Consider the following 10,000-nt stretch of genomic DNA (forward strand, 5'->3'; position numbering starts at 1 on the left):
ACAAAACGATAGATACGTAGATAATTGATTTAAAGTCTATGTATATTAAGAGGAAGTCAGTTTGAGAAGCATTTTGTTTTTACAAACGATAGGTACATAGATAATTGATTTAAAGTCTATGTATATGTGTTTAAGTTGAGAGGAAGTCAGTTTTGGGAAACATTTTGTTTTTTTAAAAACGTTAGATTCTTGGGTGAATTAGAGTGAAGGTCAGTGATTGACACAGCAGAGAGTACGGCTGCTGTTATGTAATCGTGACAAGACCCTTGAATAAAATATATATTTGCTCAACTTATGGAATTCAGATTGGCAGGAACGGACTTAATACGCCGCTTTGAGATCAATCGATAGGTCTTTTGAATAATTGGATATTAATATTCTTAGACAAATCTGTTCAGCTGGAAGACAACAGAAATACGAATGCGCAGATGAGGATATATTACCAGAGATTGGTACGTAACGTTACGAGGGGTTTCTGCAAAATTGAATCAAATAATTGTGAACAGACAGGCTATATTAGTCGATTATATTACTGCTTCATAATTGACTTAAAGCAGTATTTATTATTTTAAGAGGAGATCATGATATTTATTTGTCTGTATTCTATGTTGTCTTGTGATACAATAATCGGACGTCACTGTTATTCTTAAAGGGACCGCGATGAGATATGTTGTTGACTAATTGTGTTATAAGTGAGACGTCACTTCATTTATAAATGTTAATACGACTTAACTACAATATAATATAATATAATAAGTTATAAAATACGGGAATCAATAATTAATAGAAATTGTAAAAGCTCTATTCGAGCGCGAAACAAAATGGTTTGACCCAAATGATCTTCCTTTTTTTTTTTTTTTTTTTCTGGGAGATCTCAGTATTGATCATTTGAAATGTCATCATCATTGTTCTCCCTTTTTTTTTTTTTTTTGTGTATGTGTGTTTGTGCGTGCGTGTGTGTGTGCGTGCGTGCGTGCGTGCGTGCGTGCGTGCGTGCGTGCGTGCGTGCGTGCGTGCGTGAGAAAAAAAATAAAATAAATAAATAAGAATTCCCATACCGTTCACCTAAACCGAACACTTCAAAATCCAGCCAGAGTCGTGGGGCCGCCAGGAGACCCGAAGGGGGACCAAAGAAAAGAAAGAAAAGCGAAGCCCAGCACCGACCAGACACCACCCACCGGGCCACTAACCTTCACCAACCCCAAAGACATCCAAACTCCAACAAATCAGGGAAACCTCAAGGGCCCAAAGGAGAAACTGAGGAACGGTAGAAAGGACAGACGAAGCAGAGTGAGATCCACAGACACCAGCTTCCACCGAATCAATGACCTGAGGGAGAAACAAATTGTGTCTGAGTCTCGATAGATGCTGGTGTGGTGGATCTAGCATGCATGAAAATCTCCACCAAAGAGGGGAGCCGTCGACCCCCGCCAGGACAGAGCAAGCGCAACACCTCAGGGCCCCCCAGGCCGCGGCCGCGCCAAAGGACGACCCCCGGGCCCCGCAGGGGCCACCGGCCGGAGAGCAAACCCCGGAGCAGGAGCGCCCCCCACCCCAACGCGGCCCGCGCCCCCAACCCAACGCAGCAGGACGGGGCACTGCAGGCCCACCAGGCACCCCACCGGCCCACAACCCCCGCTCCCCCCGCGCCCCCCCGCCACCCACCCCAACCCAGCCCCAACCGCCCCCAGGTCCCCAAATCCCCAGACACCCTCCCCACCCCAGCACCCCCCACCCCGGCACCCCCACCACCACCCCCCCACCAACCAAGCCGCCCCCACCCCCGCCCCCACCCCCACCAACCGACAGCCCCCCAGCCCCCGACCCCAGACCCCGGGGACACACCGCACCCAGGCATCCGCGCCGAAGAGGGGGCCGGGCAGCGGAGCGGAGAGGGCACCCGCGCCCACCCCACCACGCGGAGGGACGGAACACCAGGGGCAGAAGGGGAGATGGGGGCACCGGAGGACGGGCGGCATCCCCGAACCCCAGGCCCAGCGGGGAGAGGCCCCGGTCGTCCACCAAAACCCCCACCCACCCCACCGGGACCCCGGCGGGGCTTGCCCCCCGGATACCAGGGCCCGCCCGAAGTGCCCGGAGGCCCACCGGAGCGGGGCGGGCACAACACCAATCCCGCCCACTCTCCCGGCCCCCGGAGCGCCGAGACCCGGGCCACGGACGGAACCCCCGGCCTAGGGGAGGGGGAGGAGGGCGGACAGGGGAGGGGGAGGGGACGGGGGAAGGAGACGACAGGAAGGGCAGGAGGCAGCAGCAGGGCCGCAGAGAGAGGGGGAGAGGAGGAGGAAGGGCGACGAGGGAGAAGGGACAGGGAGGCGGAGGACGGGCGGGGAGAGGTGAAGAGGGAGAGGAAGCAAGGGGGAGGAAGAGGGAGGGGAGAGGGAACCACGGGGCACCCCGGCGGCCCACAGGCCCCGACCCGCGTCGCCGGACCCAGAGCGACGGACCGCGCCGGGGCGGCGCCGCCCCGGACACCAGGGAGAGACCCAAATGATCTTCCGTTAAACCACGGGATGACGCTTTGAAACAAGTGGGAACGCATGCGCAGTTGCTATCGGAGTTTTGCCCAATGCACAGACCCGTAAATTGAAAGACTAAATAAAAGTGGGTGCACGACTGCTGTGGAAAAAATATTTTAGCGCCGTTGTAATCTACGGTAAGTTAATTTTATTGATGAAAAACGTTACAACTTGCGCCGCCAGGCGTTCGACGTAAAATACGAGATAGAACCGGTAATTTTTTCGAGTGAAACAAAAGCGAGACATAATCGTGGATTTGTGTATGAAATGATGAATAATGCTAGAATGCTAGCTTTAGGTATTTCTGTGAAGTTATAACCATTTATATAACTTTAATAAAGTAATAATGTTTAATATAAATTACGGGTGCGCTTTTATTCTGAAGGACTAAATGATTTTACCTGATAGTACTTCCGCTAGGCGTAACTAAAGCTTCCTGGTTAAATGATCAGCGGTCAAATAATGATATAAAATGTATTTAATATTGAACGACGGGACTTGAATATATTGTGAAAAAGGTTAGTTTATTCTAATAAGATATGTCATTTGTTCGATGGTTTTAAAGGCGGCAGTTTAACTTTGAATGTGCGTAGACGGCGACCGCTCGTTAATAGTGTTATAAGTATATGTAATTTTTATATCGAGTAATATCCCGGAGGTAACTTTAAGAAAAGTGTATTAAATGATGATTAATGCTGTAATATTGACTTTCGATTGTTTCGTACAGACAGCTCGTATGATTTTGAATTACGTAATAAAACAAATGAAACTGTTTAATAAACGCTGAACGGAATAAATTGATTGGACGATGTATTACTAATACAATTTTTAACGCTAAAACCGCGAGCGTCAGGGTCTACGTTAAATAATTGAACGACATTACATAAATTGTTGCCGTAACTGATTTTATAAGCCCCTTATATAAATCTCCTAACCACTAATGTTGAATACTTAATCTGGCTTCACGAGTGCAAATACGTCATATTTAAAATTATGTTTAATACAAAACGAACGAATATTAGCACGCACATAACATAGAGAGGTATAGTGTTAAGATATTGTAAAATTTCGATGCATATCTCACGCTTATTAAACATACATAACTGTAAGACTGAATGAATGATTCTAGCTGACCGCCAGGTGTCACCCTTTTATAAATTAATGACGCGGGTCAGATTGAAAATTGTAGTTGCTATGACTCTAGCTGACCGCCAGATGTCACCCTTTTTCCAAATTAAAATTGGTAACAGCCTTAAAACCTTTACAAATAGAGAATACAATTTTTTCCTATAAAAGACACGTTGTTAAATGTGTCATTGTTGCGTTTGTATGTGTGTTAATTAAATCTGCTTTTAAAGTTTAATGAAAATATATATATTTAAATTTTTGGGGGGGATTGTTTGTTATATAAAATATGTAAGTCTACACACTCTGCATTTTAATAAGAATGATAATAATAATTAATTAATTAAAAAATGAATAATTTGAATGGCAACTAATGTAGAATGTTTTGTTATAAGTTGATTGTATTTCCCTCATAGTTTTTCTTGTGTGCGAGAACATTATTTAATTTTGAATATCTTCTCAGAATCAGGAGCCACACCCATTATGAGAGGGAAACGACAAGTTCCTTATCTCTCATCCGGGGGGTGAAGTAATATATTATTTGTATGAAAAAGGAGACTTTTCTCCATTTGTTAATTATAATTTAAAAAGGGGCTTTTCCCATGTTTATAAGTAGAAAAATAATTTTTAATTTTTCCTGAATATATTTAACCTTTAAATTTCGCCATTTGAAGTCCCATTTCAGAGTTTGGAGCAGGCCTTGCGAGTCCTGGAAGACTGGACAGACCATTCCATTCCATGGAAGAGCCATCTGGGAGAATCTCATTTTTTACATAATTTGAGGTGCTATGTAATTAAAAAAATATATTTTCTGCCTTGATGTTTGATCAAAAGCTGACTAGGCAGGCTGCGGCCTCCATTGAGAAATATTAATTGAAAACTACACACTTGTTAATTGACTCTGTATTATATTCGTAAATTTTTAGAGCAAAGCTATCCTTTCTTATCTTAAGTATTATTTACGAAGGTATGCAAAACATATTAAATTAAATATTGTAAAACATAACAATACTGAATTATAATTAGCAATTATTTAATTGTAAACTTTTATTGTTTTAATTATTTTTTTTATTTTATTTTTTTTACTTTTTTTAAATTAATTAATTATTTTTATTTTTATATTTTTTATTATTTTTTTAATTATAAAAAAACATTTTTTTTTAATTTTTTTAAATTTTTTGAAAATAAAGGAGGATTTTATTCTTCCGACTATTTACTGACATGTTATTACCTAATACTGTTGGGGCAGATTTTAATGTTTCAATCGAGTAAGGATCATTGGTCGGGGTCATTATTTCAAAATAAGGTCAACTGGACCGATGCAAGCAGGACACAGGTGTCATCAAAACAAAACCTGCGGACAACAAAGAGACCGCAGCTGCTACCACCAGCAGAGGGGGCGTGAAGCAGCCATCGTCACAAATATCTGGCTTTTCCCCTGATCGGCACCTGCTGGGCCTACCACCACCTGATGGACAGCAGAGGTTCCTGGCGCCACCTGGTGGAAAGTTTCCACAATGACTGTACTTTACTATACAAATGTGATAAATGAAAAAACTGCTTCAATGCACACAATGCTCCGCACAAACTTCCTTAAAGCGTTCCTGCGTCCCAAACTGTCCTGTGAAAAAACTGCTCCACTATGCTGGTGACTCCGCCCACACCAACAATGTTTCCTTGAGTTAGTGATACCAGACCATATGATGTGATACTGACTGTTTACACTGCACTCTATATCTGTGGAAAAAAATCTGTTTGTTGTGACATTCAATTAGAATCCAGCCTTTGGCTGAATTTAATGACCTAAGCACATTCATTAATGCAACAATGAAAATCTTATAGCCAATTCAAATCTGACGAGGCCAATTTTGTTTACAGAATGTAATGATGATTGGAATGTTTTACCATAATATTTACTCTTATAGATATGGCATGAATGTGCTTCCAGCCATAAAATAAATGCAACTTTCGCCAACAAATAAAATCAAAAAATTACATCTGACCCCAGGGCCCCAGGGAGAGATAAAAATACAACATATTCACCTTATTTTCGCCATCTCTGCCAAAACTTACTCTCCTCCATGGTCAAAAGTCCAATCACCAATTGTCCTCCTGTGAATTTCATTCATTCTCACGGACTATCTATAATTATCACATTGAGACTAACTTATAATTCTATATTTATTTAATTCAACATGGACTGTTTGTGTCCTTCGCGACGATATACCCAGACCGACCAATAATTCCCCCATCTGAAAAAGATCGACTTAGAGAATTTTCAGACTAATAATAAAAGAACTGCAGCAGTAAATAAATTTTGCTTTAAAAAAATGTGAATTTTTACATTTAACCAGTGAATTCGCCAATGCGTCCCGAGCAATTGTTTAAATTTCAAAAGAGAATTTGGGAAAATATTAGAAGACCAAATTTAACAAGCGTCAAATAACGGAAAATATAATAATTAAGATTGAAATAAATTTTATCCTATCCTTATTCATATAAGTGAATTTTCAATTTCTGCAACCACACGAAATTTACCAGTATTATCTTTTGTACTATAAAAATAGAAATATTGTAGCAATTATTATTAATACATAAAGTTACCCTTAGTTTTAACATGTCATTATTAAGCTTGCTAGTTTCCCTTGTTGATGTTAGTCCCACCAGCTGACTGTTTTAAAATAGACAGAGATAAACAAATCAGTTCAAATCAAAATAGGCATCAAGAGTATTAGAATATAATAAATTTGTATGTATAGAGTGTTGCTAATCAGTTCGTTCTATTTACGTAATGTTTCACTGTACATGTTACCACCTTATGTTTGTCAAAAATATAGAGTGCAGTGTAAACAGTCAGATATCACATCATATGGTCTGGTATCACTAACTCAAGGAAACATTGTTGGTGGGGGCGGAGTCACCAGCGTAGTGGAGCAGTTTTTTCAGAAGATGTTGTCGTATAGGATTCACAGGACAGTTCGGGACGCAGGAATGTATGTAAGAAAGTTTGTGCAGAGCACTGTGTGTATTGGAGCAGTTTTTTCATTTATCACATTTGTATATCAGGGCACAGTCATTGTGGAAACTTTCCACCAGGTGGCGCCAGGAACCTCTGCTGTCCATCAGGTGGCGGTAGGCCCAGCAGGTGGAGTGCTGATCAGGGGAAAAGGGCAGATATTTTTGTGATGATGCATCACGCCCCCTCTGCTGGAGGTAGCAGCTGCGGTTTCTTTGCTGTCTGCAACTTCTGGTTTTGATGCCACCTGTGTCCTGCTTGCATAGATCCACCCCGTGCCAGTTGACCTTATTTTGAAATAATGACCCCGACCAATGAACGGCATTCGACTGAAACATTCAAATTTGCCCCAACAGTATTAGGTAATAACATATCAGTAAATAGTCGGAAGAACAAAATCCTCCTTTATTTCAATAAAAAAAATATATATATATACTGTATATATATATATATATTTTTTTTTTTTAAATTAAAAAAAATAATAAAAATGAAAAAAAATAATTAATTAATTAAAAAATTCAGTATTGTTATGTTTTACAATATTTAATTTAATATGTTTTGCATACCTTCATAAATAATACTTAAGATGAGATAGGACAGATGTGCTCTAACAATTTACAAATATAATACAGAGTCAATTGACGAGTGTGTAGCTTTCAATTAATATTTCTCAAGAAATGAAGGCCGCAGCCCCCCTTGTCAGCCTTTGGTCAAACACCAAGTCAGGGATTATTTTTTAATTACATATCGCCTCAAATTATGTCAAAAATGTGATTCTCCCAGATGGCTCCCCCATGGAATGGTCTGTCCAGTCTCCGAGACTCGCATGGCCGACTCCAAATTCTGAAATGGTACCTCAAATGTCGAAATTCAAAGGTTAAATATATTCAGGAAAAAATCAAAATTATTTTTCTACTTACAAGCATGGGAAAAGCCCCTTTTTAAATTATAATTAACACATTACTTCACCCCCAGGACAGGAGATAAGGAACTTGTCGTTTTTCTCTCATAATGGCTGACACCAGATTCTGAAAAGATATTTCAAGGTTAAATACTGTTCTCGCATACGAGAAAAATCATAAGGGAAAAACAATCAATTTATAACAAAATATTCCACATTAGTTGCCATTCAAATTATTCATTTTTTAGTTATTATTATCATTATTATTAAAATGCGGAGAGTGGAGACTGAAATATTTCATATAAAAAACAATCCCCAAAAATTTAATATATATTTTCTCATTAAACTTTAAAAGCAGATTAACAATTACACAATTAACATCTTCTCTTTAATAGAAAACATTATATTACCTCTTTACAAAAGTTGTAAGGCTGTTGGCAATTTTAATTTGGAAAAAGGGTGATACCTGGCGGTCAGCTAGAGTCACAGCAACTTTAATCTTAAAATGATTCGCCTAATTAATTTATATTCCAATACAATACATTCAGTTACAGTTATGTATGTTTAATAAACGTGAGATATACATCGAAGTTTTGAAATATTTTAACACTGTACCTCCATGTTATGTGCGTGTTATGTATTAGTTTGTTTTGTATTAAATATAATTCTAGATATGACGTATATGCACTTGTGAAACCAGATTAAGTATTCAACATTAGTCGTTAGGAGATTTATATGAGGGGCTTAGAAAATCAGTTACGGCAACAATTTATGTAATATAGTTTAATTATTTAACGTAGATACTGATGGTCGCGGTCTTAGCGTTAGAAATTCAAATCAATTTATCCCGTTCAGCGTTTACTTAACGGTTTCATTTATTTTATTACGTAATTCGTATTATACAGCTGTTTTTATTTGCAAAGCGAGAAAATAGAAAATATAAAGCTATTTATTTAAACACATCAAAATCATACGAGTTGTCTTTACGAAACAATCGAAAGTCAACATTTCAGCATTAATCATCATTTAATACACTTTTCTTAAAGTTACGTCCGGGATTTTCCACTATATAAAAATACATATAGCTCTAATACTTTTTCTAATCAGCGGTCGGCGTTTACGGAAATACACAGTTAAACTGCCGCCTTTAAAACCATCGAACAAATTCCATATCTTATTGGAATAAACGAACCTTTTCCACAATAAATTCAAGTCCCATCGTTCAATATTAAATATTTTTTACTCTATTTTTTGAACGCCGATTATTTAAACTGGAAGCTTTAGTTACGTCTAGCGGAAGTACTATCAGGTCAAGCCATTCAGTCCTTCAGAATAAAAGCGCACCCGTAATTTATATTAAACATTATTACTATATTAAAGTTATATAAATGGTTATAACTTCACAGAAATACCTAAAGCTAGCATTCTAGCATTATTCATCATTTCATCCACGAATCCACGATTATGTCTCGCTTTTGTTCCACTCGAATAAATTACAGATATATCTTGTATTTTCCGTCGAACGCCTGGCGGTGCAAGTTCAACGTTTTTCATCAATCTAATTAAATTACCGTAGATTATAACGGCGCTAAAAGACTTTTTCCACAGCAATCGTGCACCCATTTTTTATTTAGTCCTTCAATTCACGGGTCTGTTTAGTGGGTAAAACTCCGATAGCAACTGCGCATGCGTTCGCAACTCCATGTCGTCTCATGACGTGGAGGTGCATTCGGCTCAAACCATTTTTTGTCGCGCTCGAATAGAGTTTCCTTAATTTCTATTAATTATTGACTCCCGTATTTTATAACTTATTATATTATATTATATTATATTGTAGTTAAGTCGTATTAATATTTATAAATGCAGTGACGTCTCACTTATAACAGAATTAGTCAACAAAATATCTCATCGCGGTCCCTTTAAAAATAATAGTGACGTCCGATTTTTGTATTACAGACATACAGACATACATAACATGAAATGTCGCTTTAGCGACATATAAAAACATATAAAAATCCGGATGCTTGTTTTTCTTTCAGCTGAACAATCTTGTCTAAGAATATTAATAACCAATTACTCAAAGACCTCCCGATTGATCTCAAAGCGGCGTATCAAATCCGCTCCTGTCAACCTGACTACCAACGCTGAATAAATGTTCAAGGATCTTTACGATGTCTCAACAGGGCAGTACTATCCCTGTGTCAATCGTAGTATTTCCGAAATTTTATCCAAGAACCTCTCGTTTTTTAAAAAAAAACTGACTTTCTTGCAGCTGCGCACTTACATTGCCAGCTGCGTACAAGGATTTTTCAGAACAAATTATCCATGTACCCTCGTTCGCGTGAACAAAACGGTTTTAATATTCAGCTTCTATTTATACAAGGAATTTAAATCAATCCTCCAAGTATCTCTCGTCTTGTA

The sequence above is a fragment of the Vanacampus margaritifer genome, chromosome 20, assembly GCF_051991255.1.
Source record: "Vanacampus margaritifer isolate UIUO_Vmar chromosome 20, RoL_Vmar_1.0, whole genome shotgun sequence".
In the NCBI taxonomy this organism is placed as follows: Eukaryota; Metazoa; Chordata; class Actinopteri; order Syngnathiformes; family Syngnathidae; genus Vanacampus; species Vanacampus margaritifer.